The sequence below is a fragment of the Dendrobates tinctorius genome, unplaced genomic scaffold (genome assembly GCF_039654945.1).
Source record: "Dendrobates tinctorius isolate UK_male_01 unplaced genomic scaffold, ASM3965494v1 ptg000073l, whole genome shotgun sequence".
Classification (NCBI taxonomy): domain Eukaryota; kingdom Metazoa; phylum Chordata; class Amphibia; order Anura; family Dendrobatidae; genus Dendrobates; species Dendrobates tinctorius.
Genome location: NW_027361741.1, coordinates 29,547,892 through 29,570,005, shown reverse-complemented (window position 1 = coordinate 29,570,005; position 22,114 = coordinate 29,547,892). Strand labels below are relative to the sequence as shown.

The following is a 22,114-nucleotide window of genomic DNA, read 5'->3' as shown; positions in this document are numbered from 1 at the left end:
TGTGGTTGATAGTCGGACGTGTTGGGGCAAAGAATTCCAAAGGATGGGGGCTATTCTGGAGAAGTCTTGGAGGCGGTTGGGTGAGGAGCGAATAAGTGTGGAGGAGGGAAGGAGGTCTTGGGATGACTGGAGATTACATGAGGAAAGGTATCGGGAGATTAGTTCAGAGACATATGGGAGAGACAGGTTATAGATGGCCTTGTAGGTCAGTATTAGCAATTTGAATTGGATACGCTGAGGGAATGGGAGCCAGTGAAGAGATTTGCAGAGGGTAGAAGCGGAGGCGTAGCGAGGAGATGAATTAGTCAGGCGGCAGAGATAAGGATGGACTGGAGAGGTGCGAGGGTGTTAACAGGGAGGCCACAGAAAAGGATGTTGCAATATTCGAGGCGGGAGATGATGAGGGCATGTACAAGCATTTTAGTAGAATGAGGGTTGAGGAAGGGATGGATTCTGGAAATATTTTTGAGCTGGAGGTGGAGAGAGCTTGGATGTACGGTTTGAAGGACAGGGCAGAGTTAAGGGTTACTCCGAGGTAGCTGACCTCTGGTACGGGGTAAAGTGTGATGTCGTCAATTGTTATAGATAAGTCGGCTAAGGGAGATCTGTGAGATGGGGAAAGATGATCAGTTCAGATTTGTCTACATTGAGTTTGAGAAAGTGAGAGGAGAAGGAGGATATGGCTGATAGACACTTCGGGATTCTAGACAACAGAGAGGTGACGTCTGGGCAAGAGAGGTAGATCTGAGTATCATCGGCGTAAAGGTGGTACTGGAATCCATGGGACTTTATGAGTTTCCCCAGGCCAAGTGTATAGATTGAGAAGAGTAGGGGTCCTAGAACAGCCTTGGGGGACTCCAACAGAGAGAGGGTGGGATGAGGAGGTAGTGTGGGAGATGCTGAATGTGCGGTTGGAAAGGTATGAGGAGATCCAGGATAGGGTGAGGTCTTTGATGCCAAAGGAGGAGAGGATCTGTAGTAGGAGGCATTGGTCAACTGTGTCGAAAGCAGAGGACAGGTCAAGAAGGAGGAGTATAGAGTATTGTCCGTTAGCTTTGGCTGTAAGTAGGTCTTTGGTAATTTTGGTCAGGGCTGTCTCTGTGGAATGATGGGGATGGAAACCAGATTGTAGATTGTCAAAGAGAAAGTTAGATGAGAGGTGGGAGGAAAGGTCAGCGTGGACATGCTGTTTCACGAGTTTAGAAGTGAATGGGAGCAGCGATATTGGGCGATAGCTGGACATGGCTGTTGGGTCAAGAGTTGGCTTTTTAAGGATAGGAGTGATTGTGGCATGTTTGAAAGCAGAAGGGAAAGTACCGAAATTAAGTGATAGGTTGAAGAGGTGGGTTAGGGATGGGATAAGAGTGGGTGGCAAGGTTGGGGAGGATGTGGGATGGGATGGGGTCGAGTGCACAAATGGTGAGGTGTAATTTGGGGATTAGATGAGCAAGCTCCCCTTCATTGATGTTGGATAAGGAGGTTATGGGGTTTGGGCATTGGTCTGGTATACAAAGGGGCTGTGGTGGTTGAATAATAAAGACGTGCCGTGTTTGGTCTATCTTGTTTTTGAAGTGCATGGCGAAGTCCTCAGCAGAGATTAGGGAAGTTGGAGGGGGCAGTGGTGGGCGGAGGAGGGAGTTAAGAGTATTGAACAACTGTATGAGGTTGTGGGATAAGGTACATACAAGGGATATAAAGTAGGCCTGTTTAGTAGAGGTGAGGGCAGATTTGAATGCAAGTATTGCTTGCTTGAGTGCAGTGAAGTCATCTTGGGAATGCGTTTTCTTCCAGCGCCATGCAGAAATTCTGGATGCTTGCCGAAGTTTTTTAGTGGTGTTATTGTGCCAGGGTTGTCTATTGATTTGTCGCACTCTGCTATGCATGACAGGGGCGACCGAGTCAATGGCTAATGCGAGAGTGGCATTGTAGAAACTAGTGGCAGTGTCTGTGTCGTGGAGTGAAGATATGGAGGACAGTGGTAGGATAGAGTCAGAGAGTATGTGAGTGTCTACATGTGCAAGGTTTCTGCGGGGGTGCGCATGTTGCTGGACATGGGTGACAGGTGAGGACTCGGAGGACAGTGATGAGAAAGAGAGTAGATGGTGGTCAGATAGAGGGAGAGGTTGTGAAGTTAGATAGGGAGCAGAGACGGGAGAAGACCAGGTCTAATGTGTGTCTGTCTGTGTGGGTGGCTGAGGAGGACCACTGAGTAAGTCCAAAAGATGAAGCGACAGGAGTTTTGCGGCTGCTGACTGGTGGGTGTCAATGGGGATGTTGAAGTCACCCATGAAGATGGTGGGAATGTTAACAGAGAGAAAGTGAAGGAGGCAGGTAGAGAATTGGTGAATGAAGACAGTGGTTGGGCCTGGAGTTCGGTATATGACAGCCACTTGGAGGTTGTAGGGAGAGTAGATGCGGACAGAGTGGACTTCAAAAGAGGGGAGGACAAGGGAGGGAAGAGGTGGGATTGGGTTGAAGGTGCAATTGGAAGAAGGCCCACTCCTCCATCATGTCTGTTGCCAGGAGGAGTGTGGTTGAAGTGGAGGCCGCCATAGAATAGTGCAGCAGGGGAGGCGGTGTCGTAGCGTGTCAGCCATGTTTCAGTGAGGCCAAGGAAGGAAAAATTGCGGGAGGTAAAGAGGTCGTGAAACACATGGCGTTTATTGCAAATGGAGCGGGCATTCCAGAGGGATCCCGAGAGAGAGCAGGGTGGTGGGCGTCAAGGGCATAGATTTGAGGTGAGAAAGATTTCGGGTGTTTGTTTTGGCTTGGGAATGATAGAAGGGGTAATAATGGGAGCTATGAGCTGTGGGGGTCCAGAGTTGGGAGATAAGTCACCAGCAGTGAGGAGAAACAGAGAGAGGCAGAGCAGGTGGGAGGAGAGTGGGAGATTAGTTTTGTGTGTTATTAGGAGAGATCTGAGGTTGAGGAGCAGGTCAGCGGTTGAGGTCAGGTGGGGGCAAGAGGAAAGGAGGGATTATTGCTTGGTTAGAAGGTGCTGGGTCTGTGGATAGCGAAGGAGAGTCAGGAGTAATGTAGGCAAAACCATTAGAGCATATTTCAGCATGGTAAGAGTAAGTGTGGAGCTAACAGAAAATTTTTTTGTATATTTTAACAAAGGTTAGGCGTACCTTCTGGTCACTTCTGGCTCATTTCTGGCATATTTCTATTGTTATCCTTAAAAAAGGCATCATTGCAAAAGACAGCCCAAGGTCTAGACAGCCCTGTGCCTCTGAATTTATTGCAACTTAACAGCACATGAAAAAGCCCAAGTGTGATCAGAAGGGAGGAGCAGAAGGAAGGCTGGACACAGACACAGGAGATGATTAATTAGAAGTCAGAAGAGAAAATGCAAAAGGAGATTGATTCACATGGACAGATAAGGCCAAATTGTCTGTTAGAATCAAGAAAATAAGGTGAGAAAGGAGTCAGCAGACATACCAGTAATAGAGAGATACAGGGTGATTGGAATCAGGAAAGATGGGTTATGGTATTGCAGCATTTATTTAGGTATTTTGACGAAACATACCTCCCCCTTACTACTAACCCAGAAGTGAAGTATGATCGGCGGTGACACTCACAAACCAGGCCTGAAATCATAATATAGGTATATTAATAAGTTTAATCAATTTTAATCAAGATATTATTTTTGTTCTGGACTACCCCTTTAATGACCACCATTGCAACTCTTTTCATTTTAACACAATTGAGGAAAAATTTTCTTGCGCGCGATTTAAGGTGAAAATGCATCAGCCATATGTCATTAGCAACAGCAGCATCTACATGGTTAACAGTGAGAGGAAGCTCCCTCTTTAACCCCATGGACACTTGATTGTGGGGTGCTAGCTACGGTGGCATGTTAGACACTGCTTATGGCATGGCCTAACAGGCTAAGTGTCAGTGTAAGGCTGGAGTCACACACAACGTATATAAAAAAAAAAAAAATCGGTCTGTTTTTCTCAGATGAGAATGGCAGAAATGTTTCATGTAGAGTGATCCGTATGTGAGCCGTGTGTAATGCGAGGATGCGATTTCCTCGCATCAAAGTATCCGAGTGACATCCATATAATACGGTCTATTTACACTAATGTTAAAAAGTTTAGGGTCACTTAGAAATTTCCTTATTTTTGAAAGAAATCAGTTTTTTTCCAATAAAGCTGACATTAAATGATTCAGACATACACTTTATATATTGTTAATGTGGTAAATGACAAATCTAGCTGCAAACATCTGGTTTGCAATGCAATATCTTCATAGGTGTTTAGAGGCCCATTTGCAACAACCATCACTCCAGTGTTCTTATGGTACTTTGTGTTTGCTAACTGTGTAAGAAGGCTAATGGATGGTTAGAATACCCTTGAAAACCCTTGCGCAAGTATGTTAGCACAGCTGAAAACAGTTTGGCTGATTAGAGAAGCTATAAACCTGACTTCCTTTGAGCTAGTTGAAAATCAGGTGCATTATATTTGTTGGTTCCATTAAACTCTCAAAATGGCCAGATAAAAGAACATTCATGGGAAACTCGACAGTCTATTCTTGTTCTTAGAAATGAAGGCTATTCCATGCGAGAAATTGCCAAGAAACTGAAGATTTCCTACAAGGGTGTGTACTACTCCCTTCAGAGGAGAGCACAAACAGGCTCTAACCAGAGTAGAAAGAGAGGTGGGAGGCCCCGCTGCACAACTGAGCAACAAGACAACTATATTAGAGTATGTAGTTTGAGAAATCGACGCCTCACAGGTTCTCAACTAGCCGCTTTATTAAATAGCACATGCAAAACGCCAGTGTCAACGTCTACAGTGAAGAGGCGACTCCGGGATGCTGGCCTTCAGGGCATTGTGGCAAAGAAAAAGCCATATCTGAGACTGGCTTATAAAAAGTAAAGATTAATATGGGCAAAAGAACACAGACGTTGGACAGAGGAAAATGGGTAAAAACTGTTTTAAGGACAGACAAATCCAAGTTTGAGGTGTTTGGATCACTCAGAAGAACATTTGTGAGACGCAGAACAACTGAAAAGATGCTGGAAGAGTGCCTGACGCCATCTGTCAAACATGGTGGAGGTAATGTGATGGTCTGGGGTTGCTTTGGTGCTGGTATAGTGGGAGATTTTACAAGGTAAAAGGGATTTTGAATAAGGAAGGCTATCACTCCATTTTGCAATGCTATGCCATACCCTGTGGACAGTGCTTGATTGGAGCCAATTTCATCCTACAACAGGACAATGATCCAAAGTACACCTCCAAATTATGCAAGAACTATTTAGGGAAGAAGCAGGCAGCTGGTATTCTATCTGTAATGGAGTGGCCAGTGCAGTCACCAGATCTCAACCCCATTGAGCTGTTGTGGGAGCAGCTTGACTGTATGGTACACAAAAAGTGCCCATCAAGCCAAACCAACTTGTGAGAGGGGCTTCTGGGGGTGAAATTTCTCCAGATTACTTCAGCAAATTAACTGCTAGAATGCCAAAGGTCTGCAATGCTGTAATTGCTGCAAAGAGAGCATTCTTTGACGAAAGTAAAGTTTGAAGGAGAAAATTATTATTTCAAATAAAAATCTATTTTTCGAGCCTTGTCAATGTCTGGACTAGATTTTAAATTCATTGGTGGCAACTCATTTGATTAATAAAAGTATGAGTTTCCATGGAAAACACAAAAATGTCTGGATGACCCCAAACTTTTGAACGGTAGTGTATATATACAGTGGGGCAAAAAAGTATTTAGTCAGTCAGCAATAGTGCAAGTTCCACCACTTAAAAAGATGAGAGGCGTCTGTAATTTACATCATAGGTAGACCTCAACTATGGGAGACAAACTGAGAAAAAAAAATCCAGAAAATCACATTGTCTGTTTTTTTTTTCATTTTATTTGCATATTATGGTGGAAAATAAGTATTTTGTCAGAAACAAGCAATCAAGATTTCTGGCTCTCACAGACCTGTAACTTCTTCTTTAAGAGTCTCCTCTTTCCTCCACTCATTACCTGTAGTAATGGCACCTGTTTAAACTTGTTATCAGTATAAAAAGACACCTGTGCACACCCTCAAACAGTCTGACTCCAAACTCCACTATGGTGAAGACCAAAGAGCTGTCAAAGGACACCAGAAACAAAATTGTAGCCCTGCACCAGGCTGGGAAGACTGAATCTGCAATAGCCAACCAGCTTGGAGTGAAGAAATCAACTGTGGGAGCAATAATTAGAAAATGGAAGACATACAAGACCACTGATAATCTCCCTCGATCTGGTGCTCCATGCAAAATCCCACCCCGTGGGGTCAGAATGATCACAAGAACGGTGAGCAAAAATCCCAGAACCACGCGGGGGGACCTAGTGAATGAACTGCAGAGAGCTGGGACCAATGTAACAAGGCCTACCATAAGTAACACACTACGCCACCATGGACTCAGATCCTGCAGTGTCAGACGTGTCCCACTGCTTAAGCCTGTACATGTCCGGGCCCGTCTGAAGTTTGCTAGAGAGCATTTGGATGATCCAGAGGAGTTTTGGGAGAATGTCCTATGGTCTGATGAAACCAAACTGGAACTGTTTGGTAGAAACACAACTTGTCGTGTTTGGAGGAAAAAGAATACTGAGTTGCATCCATCAAACACCATACCTACTGTAAAGCATGGTGGTGGAAACATCATGCTTTGGGGCTGTTTCTCTGCAAAGGGGCCAGGACGACTGATCCGGGTACATGAAAGAATGAATGGGGCCAAGTATCGTGAGATTTTGAGTGCAAACCTCCTTCCATCAGCAAGGGCATTGATGATGAAACGTGGCTGGGTCTTTCAACATGACAATGATCCAAAGCACACCGCCAGGGCAACGAAGGAGTGGCTTCGTAAGAAGCATTTCAAGGTCCTGGAGTGGCCTAGCCAGTCTCCAGATCTCAACCCTATAGAAAACCTTTGGAGGGAGTTGAAAGTCCATGTTGCCAAGCGAAAAGCCAAAAACATCACTGCTCTAGAGGAGATCTGCATGGAGGAATGGGCCAACATACCAACAACAGTGTGTGGCAACCTTGTGAAGACTTACAGAAAACGTTTGACCTCTGTCATTGCCAACAAAGGATATATCACAAAGTATTGAGATGAAATTTTGTTTCTGACCAAATACTTATTTTCCACCATAATATGCAAATAAAATGAAAAAAAAACAGACATTGTGATTTTCTGGATTTTTTTTTCTCAGTTTGTCTCCCATAGTTGAGGTCTACCTATGATGTAAATTACAGACGCCTCTCATCTTTTTAAGTGGTGGAACTTGCACTATTGCTGACTGACTAAATACTTTTTTGCCCCACTGTGTGTATATATATATATATATATATATATATATATATATATTTATATGTGTCAGTGAGACACATATATATATATATATATATATATATTTCATAAAGATTTAGATAGCAGAATAGGTTAGTATTCAATTATCAGCATCCGTAAAATCATTACAGAACCCAACAGGATATGAGACATGGTTTACATATAGTAATCCATTGCATATCCCTCACTAACACTACTAACATTATATGTGTGTTAAATTTTGGAGCTGTAGGTGTTAAATTAAAGGATTCATTCACGAAATAAACTGGCGTGGGCTTCCGCCCAATTTTGTCCGCCAGAGAGGGCAAACCAGTGACTGAGGGCAGATATTAATAGCCAAGAGAGGGTCCCCCTGGCTAAAATAATCTCCCCCAGCCACCCCAGAAAAGACGCATCTATAAGATGTGCCAATTCTGGCACTTACCCGCTCTCTTCCCATTGCCCTGTAGTGGGTGGCATATGGGGTAATAAGGGGTTGCTATTGTAAGGTGACATTAATCCCTGGTTAATAGTGGAGAGGTGTCAATAAGACACCTATCCATTATTAATCCACTAGTCTGAAAGGGGTTATAAAACACACACACATTAAGAAAAAAGACTTTTAATGAAACAAACACACATTTTATCCATCTTTATTATACTCCCAATCTACTTGAAGCCATCGTTCTCCTGTAAAAGAATCCAAAATAAAAAAGCAACATTATCACATACTGTACAGTCTAGGCCGAGATACGGTGGAAATCGCAGCATGCTGCGATTTTTCTCTCACGTATAATACGGGCGAGAAAAAAGCGGATGATGGGAGCTGCCCCATAAATTAACACTGGTTCAAGTGCCATGTGATTTTTTCTCGCATAGCACTCGTCCGTATTTCTCTCTAATGTGACTCTGGCCTAACCGTGATCTGCAGTACAGCAATACGGAAGTAGTATTGCAGAAGGACTAAGTAAAAAGTCAATAAATTTTATAACAAATTAAAAAAAACAGGTAAACATTGTGGAAAAATTTGTGCTTATTTATTATTTTTTTACTTACTTATATAGCGATATTGATTTCCCCAGGGCTTTATCGACATCAAATGTGTAAAGATGTTTATATAAAGAGTTTAAAGACAGAAATAACAAAAAAACAAACAATCATGCACAAAATTGGTATCGCCTCGTTTGTAACAATGCAAGATCGGAAACTGTTACATTATTTGTTTTGTGTTGTAAATACCATAAAAAAATAAAAACTGACAAAAATGTAGGTTTTTCATGATACGAACAGGAAAAAAAAAAGAGAACAAAAAAGCAATCAAATACATGTATGTTGAAAAAGTATAGTATCACTGGAAACATCAATGTGTCCCGTAAAAAGAAAGCCTCGTACAGTTCTGTTGGAGGAAACATAAAACGTTATAGACTTTAGAATACAAAGCTGAAAAACAAATTATTTTTCAGCAAAAAATGTTTTACTTTAACCCCTTCACAACTTGCGCTGTATATGTACTGCGCATGTCGTGTCTCTCCCTTTGATGTGGGCTCCGGCGCTGAGCTCACATCTTTCCCAACATATGTCATCTGTTTTGAACAGCTGACATGTGCTCCCAACAGTCGCAGGTGGAATCGTGATCCATCCACGGCTGTTAAACTGTTAAATGCCACTGTTGTAGTCAATCTCTGATAGTGGCACTTAGTGTGATCGTGCCAGAAGCGCATCACTAATCCTACCCATCGGCACCTGTGTCACATGACCGCAGGTCGCCAATGGGTTGACATGACAACCCGTGGTCTGCAGGAGATCCCTGTGCTTGTCATTGATGGACTGCTGTGAGCAGCAGTCGGTGATCATAGCAAGTGAGCATTTCTGTTACATACAGGTGATCTGATCATCGCCTGTGTGTAGCAGAGGCGATCGAATTACTAAAGCTTCTAGTATGCCCAGGAGACTATTGAAGCAAGCAAAAGAAGAAAAAAATGTTTTTTTTATTAACAAATACCCCATTCAAAATTAAAATATAAAAAAATACACATATTTGGCATTGCCAAGTTCAGAATCGCCCAGTCTATCAAGATATAGAAATAATTAATCCGATTGGTAAACGGCGCAGCGAAAAGAAAATTAAAAACGCCAGATTTATGTTTTTTTGGTCCAGCAACACTGCATTAAAATGCATACTGACAGAAAAATAAAAAAAGTTATGGCTCTGGGAAGAAGGGGAGCAAAAAACAGAAACGCAACAATGAAAAAGGGCTGCGGCATGAAGGGGTTAAGTTTTAAAATGAGCAAAATATAAAAGCCTAAATAAATCTAGTATCACCACGGTCATACTGACTGCAAGATAAAGCTGACATATCCCTCCAAAATATATGAATAAAAATGGTCAAAAAATATTTTGCACTGAAAATTTAAAAAAAAAAAATCAATTTTAGTGTGCAAAAGTAGGAAAACATTAAAAAAAAATCTTGTATTACCCTGGTATTGCTGCAATTGTTCTGACCTAAAGAAAAAAGCTGTCTTATCACTTATACCGCACGGCGAATATCATAAGAAAATGATTAAAAAGATACTTTTTTATATGTATATATCAGACACCTGCGCTAACTGCCTGTAAAGACGGTTAATAGAAATGGGGTTTTTGCACAAGAGGAGATTCAATTGTGTAGTTAAACAGGTATAATCAATGGTAAAGATGAAACCAAACAAATGATACTCCATGGTGCTCAATGAATAGATTATGCTCAGTGGTTAATACCACTAGTCCTTATTATGCCCACAAAAAAAAACTTAAGCGATGTTGAACTTTCTCTGATAAGAGGCATGGATGGAATCAATGCCGGAACTTGTGGTTGTAATGGCACATGCTGGTGGTTCAGTGTTGAAGGAGGTAATGAGGCGTTCTGTGACAGCACCAAGTGGGCGTCCCCCCTATCAGGTGCACTACAACTTCCACAGGAGCTGGGAGCTGGGGAGAGCAGGCGGCGGTAGCGTGTTCCAGTGTACACGTGCGCACCAGGCCTGACGAAGACGGTCTGTGAACCTTGAAAATGCGTCGGCACTAGTTTGGTCCTCCTGCGCTCCCATCCCCACTTGCGGTGATGTCACCCGCCCCCTCACCCTGACGCTGTTTTGGCGCTGGTGCGCACGTGTACGCTAGAACACGCTGCCGCCTGCTCTCCCCAGCTTCTGTGGAAGTTGCAGTGCAGGTCACAGGGGCCGCCCCCTTGGTCCTGTCACAGCACGCCTCATTACCTCCTTCAACACTGAACCACCAGCATGTGCCTTTACAACCACAAGATCCGGCATTGATTCCATCCAGGTTCAGGTCCCCTAAGGAAACTAAAAACTAAAGTAAAAAAAAAGAGTAATAAAATAAAAGGCAATAAAATATATATATACCTTAAAATTCAAATCACCACTTTTTCCAAATTTAAAAATAAAAAGCTAAAAGAATAAATATTGCTGTGTTTTTATTGGTTCAATATATATAAATAGCAAATTATTTAGAAGGCAATCTATGTACCCCAAAGTGGTGCCAATAAAAACAACAACTTGGCATATAAAAAAAATCAAGCCTTCATTAAGTTATCGCTCTTTTTATTTTACAAAGGTCTGAACTTTTGCTAACCACTAAAATAAAAAAAACTTTACAAATTTGTTATTTTGTGATTGTGCTGAACGGAGAATCAGGTCACTTTTACAATGAATGCTGTGAAAGCAAACTCCCCAAAAAACAATGGCGGAATTGTGTTTTTTTTAACATTCAATGCACTTGGAATTTTTCTTTGCATTTCTCAATGCAGTATACGGTAAAATGAATGGTGTTATTCAAAATATAACTCATCTCATGAAACCAAGCATATCACTATTTCAAGGGAAAAATTTTAAAAATATACAGCTCTTGGAAAAAAAAACGCAAAGTTACATAGAATTATATATATTGGATCCATATAGAAACTGTACATTAATGATACAAGGTAAACGATACAATGTTCATCCATACAACAACGTTACGGTGCTTTTGTTTTACTCTTACAGAAAAATAACGCGGATAATGCGAGGGAGGCTACTCTTGAAACTGAAGGATTCAATTAAACATTTCCTTAAATGTGCCAATTCACCATCAGTGCCGTTTATGACGTCATGAATTTTATTTTTTTTTACCTTCATTTCAATGTGATGACGACTTCCATTTCTGATCTTAAGGCTGCCATACATATTAGATGAATGTCGACTGAACCTGCTAATTTTGGACATACACTCCAGCCGTTTATGTATATGGTAGTGGCCCAACTTTGCTTGACAGCAAAAGTCATAAGAAAGAAGTATTGGGCATGTTGGATGTCAGCATGCCCCATCTTTTTTTCTCAAGGAAGATAAGCCAACACAAGAGTTCATGTGGACGGTGGGTCATCAGGAATAGGTGGCTGAAAGAATGAGAGTTCAGCTGAAAGTTATCAAAGGAGGATGACCAACACTATGAAATATTTTACTCACTTAAATTGAAATCAGATAGATTTTTTTTTTAATTCTGTGAACAGATGTCCCTTAGGATGTACCATATTTAATTTTAAGTTTGCCATAGTAAACCATATTTATAGCTGTTTTCCTTATAGTTATGCCTTCTTTTAAAATGAATATAAATGTAAAAGGGGTTTTTCCATCTGACATATCAAAAGGATAAGCCATAAATGTATGATGGCTACAGGCCCCACCACTGGGAATTAACCCCTTCACGACCTTTGACGCCACGTAGGCGTCATGAAAAGTCGTGCCAGAATGACCCATGATGCCTATGTGGAGTCATGACTTTAAAGCCCCCCTGCGGGTCGGGTGACCTAGGTCACTGAAAGGTCACCCGACCCGCAGATACAGGTGGCTTTCTTCTTCACCACAGGGGGCGTGGCTTCACCCCCCCGTGCCTACGATCGCTCTGATTGGCTGTTAAAAGTGAAACAGCCAATCAGAGCGATAGTAATATTTTATCAATGAAAATTGATGAAATATTACAATCCATCCATGGCCGATGCTGCAGTAGCATCGGACATGGCTGGAGACTGTGATCCGAACCCCCCCACCAGGTCACGGGGCCGATCGGCCCCCGATACCGACTGACGGCGGCAATGTGCCGCCTCCGTCATCATTGGCTCCCCTCCCCCTTCTCTGTGCTTCCCCCACCTTCCGACCCCCCGGTACCTCCGATGTCCCCCTCCGCCTCCCGGTGTCCCGCGGTCCCGGACCATGGGCGCTGCCATCTTGAAAATGGCGGGCGCATGCGCAGTCCGCCCGCCAGCTGCAATTTCCCTTCATTCTATTATGATCACTGTGAAAAACTCTCACAGTGATCAAAATAGAATGAAAAGTAAATAAACCCCCCGTTTATCACCCCCATAGACAGGATCAACTAATAAAATAAAGAAATTATTTTTATTTTTCCATTAGGGTTAGGGTTGGAAAAAGGGTTAGGGTTGGAAAGAGGGTTAGGGTTGGAAAGAGGGTTAGGGTTGGAATTAGGGTTAGGGTTGGAACTAGGGTTAGGGTTAGAACTAGGGTTAGGGTTAGAACTAGGGTTAGGGTTGGAATTAGGGTTACGGATAGGGTTAGGGTTGTGTTGGGATTAGGATTATGGTTAGGGTTGGGATTAGCGTTAGGGATGTGTTGGGGTTAGGATTGTGGTTTGGGGTGTGTTGGGGTTAGGGTTGGAGTTAGAATTATGGGGTTTCCACTGTTTAGGCACATCAGGGGGTCTCTAAACGCGACATGGTGCAACCATTGATACCAGCCAATTTTGCGTTCAAAAAGTCAAACGGTGCTCCCTCCTTTCCAAGCCCCGACGTGTGCCAAACAGTGGTTTACCCCAACATATGGGGTATCAGCGTACTCAGGAAAAATTGCACAACAACTTTGGTGGTCTAATTTCTCCTGTTACCCTTGGGAAAATAAAAAATTGGGGGCTAAAAAATTATTTTTTTGGAAAAGAAATGATTTTTTTATTTTCACGTCTCTGCGTTATAAACGTCTGTGAAGCACTTGGTGGTTCCAAGTGCTCACCAGACATCTAGATAAGTTCCTTGGAAGGTATAGTTTCCAAAATGGGGTCACTTGTGGGGGGTTTCTATTGTTTAGGCACCTCAGGGGCTCTGCAAACGTAACGACGACCGCAGACATTTCCATCAAAGTCTGCATTTCAAAATGTCACTACTTCCATTCTCAGCCCTTACGTGCGCCAAAACAATGGTTCCTCCCCACATATGGGGTATCAGTGTACTCAGGACAAACTGGACAACAACGTTTGGGGTCCAATTTCTCCTGTTACCCTTGTTGAAAAAAAAATTGCTGGCTAAAAAGAATTTTTTTTTAGCAAAAAAAATTATTTTTTGTTTTCACGACTCTGCGTTATAATTTCTGTGAAGCACTTGAGGGTTCAAAGTGCTCACCACACATCTAGATCAGTTCCTGGGGGGGTCTAGTTTCCAAAATGGGGTCATTTGTGGGGATTTTCAACAGTTTAGGCACATCAGGGGCTCTGCAATGTAACATGATGCCTGCAGACCATTCCATCAAAGTCTGCATTCCAAAACGTCACTACTTCCCTTCCGAGCCCCGATGTGTGCCCAAACAGTGGCCCCCACCCACATATGGGGTACCAGCGTACTCAGGACAAAATGGACAACAACTTTTGGGGTCCAGTTTCTCCTGGTACCCTTGTGAAAATAAAAAACTGTGCACTAAAAAATAATTTTTTGAGTTAAAAAAAATATTTTTTATTTTCACGGCACTGCGTTATAAACTTTTGTGAAGCACTTGGGGGTTCTAAGTGCTCACTATGCATCTACAAAAGTTCCTTAGGGGGTCTAGTTTCCAAAATGGGGTTAATTGTGGGGGAGCTCCAATGTTTAGGCACACAGGGGCTCTCCAAACACGACATGGTGTCCGCTAACGATTAGAGGTAATTTTAATTTCAAAAAGTCAAATGGCACTCCTTCCCTTCTGAGCGCTGCCGTGTGCCCAAACAGTGGTTCCCCCCCACATATGGGGTATCGGTGTACTCAGAACACATTGCACAACAACTTTTGTGGTCCAATTTCTCCTGTTACCCTTGCGAAAATAAAAAATAGCGTGCTAAAAAATCATTTTTGAGGAAAAAAAATGATTTTTTATGTTCACTGCTCTGCGTTATAAACTTCTGTGAAGCACCTGGAGGTTCAAAGTGCTCACTACACATCTAGGTAAGATCCATAAGGGGTCTAGTTTCCAAAATGGGGTCACTTGTGGGGGTTTTCACTGTTTAGGCACACAGGGGCTCTCCAAACGCGACATGGTATCCGATAACGATTGGAGCTAATTTTCCATTCAAAAAGTCAAATAGCGCTCCTTCACTTACGGACTCTGTCGTGCGCCCAAACAGTGGTTTATGACGACATATGAGGTATCGATGTATTCAGGAGAAATTACCCAACAAATTTTAGGATCCATTTTATCCTGTTGCCCATGTGAAAATGAAAAAACTGAGGCTAAAAGAAAATTTTTGTGAAAAAAAAGTACTTTTTTTATTTACCGATCAATTTGTGAAGCACCTGGGGGTTCAAAGCGATCACTATGCATATAGATAAGTTCCTTGGGGAGTCTAGTTTCCAAAATGGGGTCACTTGTGGGGGAGCTCCAATGTTTAGGCACGCAGGGGCTCTCCATACGAGACATGGTGTCCGCTAAATATTCCAGCATGTTTTCCATTCAAAAGTCAAATGGCGCTCCTTCCCTTCTGAGCCCTGCCGTGCGCCCAAACAGTGGTTTATGACCACATATGAGGTATCGGTGTACTCAGGAGAAATTGCCCAACAAATTTTAGGATCCATTTTATCCTGTTGCCCATGTGAAAATGAAAAAATTGATGCTAAAAGAAAATTTTTGTTGTAAAAATTAAAATGTCCATTTTTTCTTTCCACGTTGCTTTAGTTCCTGCGAAACACCTGAAGGGTTAATAATCTTCTAGAATATAGTTTTGAGTAGCTGGAGGGGTGCAGTTTTTAGAATGGTGTCACTTTTGGGTATTTTCTGCCATATAGACCCCTGAAAGTGACTTCAAATGTGAGGTGGTCCCTAAAAAAAATGGTTTTGAAAATTTTGTTGTAAAAATGAGAAATCGCTGGTGAACTTTTAACCCTTATAACTTCCTAACAAAAAAAAAATTTGGTTCCAAAATTGCACTGATATAAAGTAGACATGTGGGAAATGTTATTTAGTAACCACTTTGTGTCACATAACTCTCTGGTTTAACAGAATAAAAATTCAAAATGTGAAAATTGCGAAATTTTCTAAATTTTTACCAAATTTCTGATTTTTTCACAAATAAACGCAAAAATTATCAACCTAAATTTACCACTAACATGAAGCCCAATATGTCACGAAAAAACAGTCTCAGAATCGCTAGGATCCGTTGAAGTGTTCCTGAGTTATTACCTCATAAAGGGACACTAGTCAGAATTACAAAAAATGGTCAGGTCATTAAGGTCAAAATAGGCTGGGTCATGAAGGGGTTAAAGAGAACCTTTCACTATTTAAAAGGAGCATCCCCTCCAATTGCCGCTTCTCAAATGAATCTGGAACAGGTTTTCTTTGATCGGTGGGTATGTGACACCCGGACACCTGACCGATCAGCTGTTCTCAGTGTCAGTCAGAACTGCACAGCACAACTTCCCGGACTGTATAGTGTCCGTGGCCAGGTACTGCACATCCGCCTCTTATTGAAATCAAGAGCCACTATTTCGTCAGTGGGGCAGTGCTGTGCAGTCTCGCAACTGAGCAATTCCAGCCACCACCAACATGAGGAACAGTTGATTGGCGGGGGTGCCGGGTGTCACATCTCCCTCAACCAGACATTGATGATCTATTATAAGGATAGGCCATCAATGTTAACGTCTCAAATAATCCCTTTAAAAATACAAATCTATAACTATGTTGATGCTCTGCTGTCAGAGGAGAAGTGGCCGATCATGCATGGCTTTCTTCATTCATTTTTATACGAGAGTTCCGAGAATTGCTGAGAACACTTGTTCGCCAACTTTTCATACCTCCCATACGGCGTCAAATTACCTTCTCCATGTTTACTAAAGCCAAGGAGACACAGGGGCAAGGCTACGGGCAAAGCCAAACTGAGAGGTGTGGAGAGAGGAGGAGGGGTGAAGGATTTTCTGCATACTTGCATGCAAATGGGTTACTGGATAACCAGGCGACTATAAGGCAAGGTTCACATTGCGTTAATGCAGCCCGTTCAACACATAGCGTTGGCAGACTGCATTAACGCTACTGTCATATTGTCATTGCGTTTACCGATCATGCTAGCGCAGCTTCCCTATCTGTGCTAGCAGTGACGGAACCTCGGACGCTGCAGACCGCGTCCGAGGGTCCATCACAGAATGACGGCACATCGCGAACGCAAGCCGATTATGACATGCGTTGGCAATGCGCTCGTCTATTGCAGTCTATGGGTGCGCTAACGCATCCGTTACATAGCGTTAATGCCGCTATGTAACGGATGCGTTAAATGCTGCCCACAAACGTAATGTCAACCCAGCCTTATTCCAGTCAGTCTCCATGTACAGTAGGACGAATGTGACGACTCCTGGAGTGGCACCAACCCTCCCAGGGCGAGCTGGCCTAGTGAGGACCACCCCCTATACAGGGAGTGTCAGGAGCAAGCCCCACGGGATAAAGTACCGCGACTGCTGGCAACAGGCGGCCGTCTCACAGGAGACACGTGTGAGTCTGCAGGGAGGTGCAGGGTGTACTCAGGAACAAAGGGTGTGTACATGGGAGTGAGCTAGATACAGGATAGTGCAAGACGGGTACACGAGAGCACGTATGGCGAGCAGCGACTAGTACGTCCGGGGCTGAGCAAAACAGGACGCGTGCAAGGAGCACGTCAGAGTACTGAGTGGGGCAGCAGGTGTGCCAGGAGGTGTAACAGAGTACAGAGACAGAGTGTGTGCCAGGAGGCATAACTGAGTACAAAGCAGAGAGCGGATTCAGAGCGTGTGCCAAGAGGCACAATAGAGTCGAAGACATAGTGCAGGTTCAGAGCGAGTACACCGAGAGGCACGGCTGAGTATAGGGCAGGGCCTGAATACAGCGCACAGCCAGGCAGGGACACACCAGACCAAGCCAGGAAGCACAACAATAATCAGGCACCTCCCATAGGGGGAGGTAGTCTGATATAGCACATGACCACTAAAGCTTCCGGGTCAAGTCCTCCATTACCATAGAGAGGACAGACCTGGAGAATGAACAGACAAGAGCGCGCAAGCGCATACCCAACATGGAGGAGGTGGGAGCCTGGGTACGAGAAGTGCGCGTGCGCACCCGACGGGACCCCTGGAGCGACCGCGGCTCCGGAAGAGATGACGTCAGGACCAAAGTCCCGTCTCCAGATGAGCACGGCGTGACAAAGAACAGCTAGGAAGCACAAACTGCTGCCCAAACAAGTCAAATGCTAATGAACGTTCATTAGTACGTGTAGGTTTAAATATTTTGGAGATGTAATTTAGGTCTACTTTAGAGGGAAACTGTTATGCTGAAAATGTCTGATCTGCAAGAGAAGAGTCCAGTGCGAGGTGCTACGCAGTGATTGACAGTCTACCCTGTATCACTGTGCATGCAGAGATGGCTGTCAAGCACTGAGCAGGACCGCCCACTGGAGTCCTTGGATTTCTGTGATTAAAATACAAATTTTATACTGGATCTTTTCCAACAAACCTATATGTCATTCTGCTCAACTTTTCCTCCTCTATATCCACAGATCGCACCTCATGTACAACATGACAGGTTCCCTTTAAAGACGTCTTATGAATTTTTGTTTTTTTTTGGTGTTGAATTAATTATGTATATTATTCATCAAATGAACTGTACACTATTACTGTAGCAATGCAATGTAGTCACAAATAGTAGTTCCACTTGGCTGATTGAAATGCACTGAATGTTTTTTATACTTCTAATTATAAGTTATTTCTATAATGTCTCTTAGGACAGTTTTACATTAGTGCAAAAAAGCCCATGTTACGGTTGCAAGCACAGGTAAACCATGGGTGAAATGACACAAAATGACATCATAGATATCTATGGTGATGTCAGTTTGTGTCATTAGACTCATAGTTGGGGGAGGGGGGCTTAATTACTGTAATTACTCTTGTGTAAAACTGAGCCCTGAAATCTCATCTCCTGAGATTTCAGTGCCGAGATCTCCATCTGCGCATGGGCGGTGGCCATTTTCCAGGAAGAAATCCACAGGAAAGCAGGCATGAAGCGGCAGAGACCCCCCACGATGAACGGGACAGAGCGCGGAGGTGGCGGTAACCACCGGGGGACAGAGCGCGGCGGTGGCGGTTGGAACCGGGGGACAGCGCCATGGCAGCACTGGGGGACAGCACCGCGGCAAGTACTGGACACCCTCTGCGGCAGCACAGAAAGGTATATCCTCTTTGTAAGACGCACCCTCATTTTCTCCTCAAATTTGGGGGAAAAAAAGTGCATCTTATAAAGTGGAAAATACGGTACTTGTGTATAAGCCGAGCCGTGTATAAGCCGAACCCCCCTAATTTTGCCACAAAAACTGGGAAAACTTATTGACTCACGTATAAGCCTAGGGTGGAAAATGCAGCAGCTACTGGTAAATTTCAAAAATAAAAATAGATATCAATAAAAGTAAAATTAATTGAGACATCAGTAGGTTAAATGTTTTTGAATATCCATATTGAATCAGGAGCCGCATATAATGCTCCATACAGTTACTGATGGGCCCCATAACATGCTCCATACAAAATGCACCCTATATAATGCTGCACAAAGGTTAATAATGCCCCAATAAGATTATCCATAGAATAATATGCTGCATATAATGCTCCATAAAGGTTATAGCCCCATAAGATGCTCCATAGATTATGCCCCATAAGATGCTCCATAGATTATGCCCCCATAATATGCTCCATTTATTTTGCCCCAATAAGATGCTCCATAGATTATGCCCTCATATGCTGATCCATAGAATATGCCCCCATATGCTGCTCTATAGAATACGCCCCCATATGCTGCCCCATAGAATATGCCCCCATATGCTGCTCCATAGGATATGCCCCTATGCTGCTCTATAGAATATACCCCCATATGCTGCTCCATAGAATATGCCCCCATAAGATGCTCCATATATTATGCCCCCATGTGCTGCTGCAAAAAAAAAAATGCCATATTCACCTCTCCAGCTCAGGACCCGGCACCTGAGATATTCACCTGTCCAGGGTCCATCGCTGACACAGGATGCAGCAGACAGCGGTGAGCAGCGATGGACCCCGGACAGTTGAATATTGCTATACTTACCCCCTCCTGGCGCGGCCTCTGCAGCCCCGCTTCTCCAAGGTCTCCCGTCATGCCTTCAGCGGTCACGTAATACCGCTCATTACACTCATGAATATGCGTATATTCATGAGTTTAATGAGCGGTACCACGTGACCGCTGAAGGCAGGAAGGGAGAACGTGGAGAAGCGGGGGGGCTGCAGAGACCGCACCAGGGAAGGTAAGTATCATCTCTGACACCCCCGCTCCCCCGCCGACCCCCAGGTATATGACTCGTGTATAAGCCGAGAGGTGGACTTTCAGACCAAAAATATGGGCTGAAAATCTCGGCTTATAAACGAGTATATACGGTATTTACCCATAAGGTTCACAAATTCCCTAATACCGGAAACAGCGCAACTCAATACAATATCACCATCAAATACTCCAAATTCAGTTAAGAAAAAGAGAACTTAGAGTTTTTCAAGCTAAAATAACAAATGTTATTATGCATAATTAAAACATAAACCAAAGCATAAATACTGATAGGACACAGGGCAGAATAAATAGGACCTTATAGAGCACAATTGTAGTAAATATCACTTAATCATAAGTCTTTCAAAATAAGTATGCACTAAAATACAAAATATAAAGTGCATATGTGCTTAAGTAAACAGAAATTCCAACTATAAAATTGACCAGTATAAAGTGCAACTGATTCTACCCTAAAGAGAACACCTGGCTGTATGCCCATTCAAAAGCTGGAAGGATATTCCAGTACTCTGGTGTTAAGAAAGGGAGATTAAGCTCTAAATCTTAATGTAGTATTGAGTGCACTCCCAACCAAATAATATTATAACATTAGTGCATAAAACCCAAAATAAGGGAAAGGTGCTCAGGAATATAAGGTGCCATAAAAGTACAAACTTACATGAAATTATGCAGTAACGCTGCCCTGACCCGCCGCCCCTACGTGCGTTACGCTGCAGCTTCTTCAGGAGGCTTGGTTTACTCATAATCAGGTGTTAGTATTTATAGTCAGAGCCACCAATAAGAACGGTCAACCAACAATGTGACGTATATGTCTTAGCGCATGCGCAATAGAGTTTCAAACGGAACGAATTACAGCTCCTTATGTAATGTCAATAGATGAACAGCGCATGCATGGGGATCTTCTCACTCAGTACCGGAAGCTCTCATAGATCGCTTCCAAAAGTGCGCGCTTTGTACATTGCGTGGATGTTCCGTCACTCTAAAATAGGAAGCCCTCACTCGGCGCTCCCAGAATGCAGCAGGGCACGTTGCATAGCAACGCGCTGCTACCATCAAACTGAATAAGCACTTTGTGAGAGTCTCAGGTGAAGGAAGAACCAGGCATGCGCACGCTACCAGACCCATAGAGATGAGACTAATAGATTGCTATACCAAATAAACAGCCTCGAATTCTAGACATTAAATATCAAAAGCCATAATAAAAAGTGACATATAACGTGCAATCATATTAAATAGTACATAAGTATAATACGTATAACGTATCTTTCGTTTTTTGGTCTTATTGTTTTAATTTTTATTTTATATTTCATCTACTTTAGTTCATTATGGGACCGAGTGCCCATGATGATTTCCTTATGAAGATCTTTTACTGCAAGATATGGAATTCGGCATCCATTGAGAATTATGAAGCCTACACAAATAACTTCACATTATATTATATGTAGCACTTTATATGGAATTTAGGTTCCATTACTTCACTATGTAATTTTTATGTCTTTTATATATATAAAAAATATATTTGTTTATATGTTTTTTATCAATTAATTTTTTTGATTTTTTTTTACATCATTTTATTTACGACCCAGTTATTAAAACTTGTGTATCACTTATGTACTATTTAATATGATTGCACGTTATATGTCACTTTTTATTATGGCTTTTGATATTTAATGTCTAGATTTCCAAGCTAATGACAAGAAAAACTGACGACACATCTAGAACTAGTCTGAATAGGTGCATACCAAAAAACAGCTTGCATATCAAATAAGGAAATGGTTGCACTCAATTGCATTAAGGCATATCAAATATGAAATGTGTGAAATACGAATAGCATAATGGCTTTTGTAATCTAAAAAAACATATGAGATACTTAGCACAAAATTTGGCCAAAAGATGTGAGCCCATTCACCAACGTCAAGGTGATCTCATTGAACGGGTCCCTATACTTACTGCCTTGTGTGAACTAACCTCTGGCTAATAACATGGTAAAGCCTGTATTTATTTGAAGATAGGAACCAAAATGTGATTGGATGTAATTAGAATCACAGCCTGATGAAGGGCGGAGTGCTCAGTCAGAAAGCTAACATACAAATGACAGAAAAAACTGATGGCACATCTAGAACTAGTCTGATTAGGTGCATACCAAAAAACAGCTTGCATATCAAAAAAGAAAATGGTTGCACTCAATTGCATTAAGGCATATCAAAT

General features: G+C 42.7%; 1 long non-coding RNA gene across 1 annotated transcript in view; it reads right to left on the bottom strand.

The window, feature by feature from the left end:
• Nucleotides 1-3,535: 3,535 nt before the first annotated feature.
• Nucleotides 3,536-22,114, bottom strand: part of LOC141096317 (uncharacterized) — a 41,411-nt gene continuing 22,832 nt past the window's right edge. The window contains exon 3 of the long non-coding RNA XR_012233651.1: nt 3,536-3,590. This is a non-coding gene — a long non-coding RNA (uncharacterized lncRNA). The remainder of the gene's footprint in view (nt 3,591-22,114) is intronic.